This window comes from Trachymyrmex cornetzi, unplaced genomic scaffold (genome assembly GCF_001594075.2).
Source record: "Trachymyrmex cornetzi isolate Tcor2-1 unplaced genomic scaffold, Tcor1.1 scaffold9, whole genome shotgun sequence".
NCBI lineage: Eukaryota > Metazoa > Arthropoda > Insecta > Hymenoptera > Formicidae > Trachymyrmex > Trachymyrmex cornetzi.
The window spans coordinates 1,137,750-1,138,648 of record NW_017300244.1 but is presented as its reverse complement, the minus strand read 5'-3'; positions in this window follow the sequence as shown (position 1 = coordinate 1,138,648).

Here is an 899-nt window from a genome sequence, read left to right as displayed (position 1 = left end):
TTAAGGCTTAAAACACCTATTGTAGATCCGGGGTAATTGGTCAATTTCTTACGACTTAAGGCTTAAAACACCTATTGTAGATCCGGACTTACAGTCGAAACACCTATTATGAGAAGAATAATCGACTGTGATTGGTCAATTTCTTACCCCGGATCTACAATAGGTGTTTTAAGCCTTAAGTCGTAAGAAATTGTCAGTCGACTATTCTTCGTCGACCAATCACAGTCGATTATTCTTCTCACATTCAACTGTGATTGGTCAATTTCTTACTCTTACTTCTTACTCCGTGTATTGTAGATGGGCCTTCATACAGACAACAGCGCTTTGACACAGAACGCTGATTGGTGAAAAACCGATTGTGGGGGTAAAAAACCTGTTGTAGATCCGGGGTAATGAAAAATAACTTTATAATAGTGTTTTAAATAGCTCTTAACGTCAGTTACAAGAATATGTACTAAAAAACGGTAGTTTCCGTTAAAAAATTCAAGGTGATCTTTATATAACCTTGACAATGCTATTTAAAGTCATACTCATACTATCACGAAATGCGCCACTTAGAACCTTGCAACTTTTGTCCGAAACATTTTTCAAGAAAATGTGTATTTTTCAAGAAATTAGCCTAGTACTGTCGCTCTCTGAACACCTTGTATACGTCTCCTTGCAACTTTTGTCCGAAACATTTTTCAAGAAAATGTGTATTTTTCAAGAAATTAGCCTAGTCTGTCGCTCTCTGAACACCTTGTATACGTCATTTGAACTGCGTGCCGAATTTTGAAAAATCAATTCAGCGCGCAATTCAAATGACTACACAATATATGATATATAAATTCACATGGAATCATTTAAACACTAAAAATCCAGCTTCGACCGTTATAAACTTTCTTTTCTATTCGATATTT